Here is a 626-nt window from a genome sequence, read left to right on the forward strand (position 1 = left end):
TCGGTCCCATTGTTTTCTCCTCCAGATTGTTCATCCAGCATGTGTGCATTATTTACCAGTAAATAAGGACTTGTTGAATTAGATTGTATTGAATGTAGTATTCCTCCTAAACCAGTAGTCTGGTGAAGAGTCTGTTTGTACCACTAGGGCTATAAGCTTCTCAAGGTCAATAGAATGTGTCCTACTCAAATGTTTCCCCAGCACTGAACAGGACATCAGACTGTTTCTCTGCACACTTTAGCTGAGCTATTAAATTAAACTGAACCAGGGGCAATAGCTTATTTAGGACTATCCAATATAGAAGTAATTTCCTGAAAGAAAAAAAAATGTCTTAGCTTGTGTGAAACATGGATAAGGCCAAGCAAGCTGAAAGGAAACGTTGAGAAGATATTCATCTGTCTGGTGAGATTGTAGTTGTTATTGTTGGTTGCTGTCAAGTTGATTCCAAGTCATGAAAAAAAATCCAGTAATGTAGTTTCCTCACATAGTGAAAATAGCGGTAAAAGCAGTGGAAATTTGCATCCACTATCTTTTTTAGATGTAAAATGTTAACCTGTTTTAAACCACCTGCCCCAGTCAGAGCCTACAAAGAACCGCAGAGGTGGATGTGCCATTTTTTATCTTGT

This window comes from Echinops telfairi, unplaced genomic scaffold (genome assembly GCF_000313985.2).
Source record: "Echinops telfairi isolate 266 unplaced genomic scaffold, ASM31398v2 ScPeMD7_18;HRSCAF=68, whole genome shotgun sequence".
NCBI lineage: Eukaryota > Metazoa > Chordata > Mammalia > Afrosoricida > Tenrecidae > Echinops > Echinops telfairi.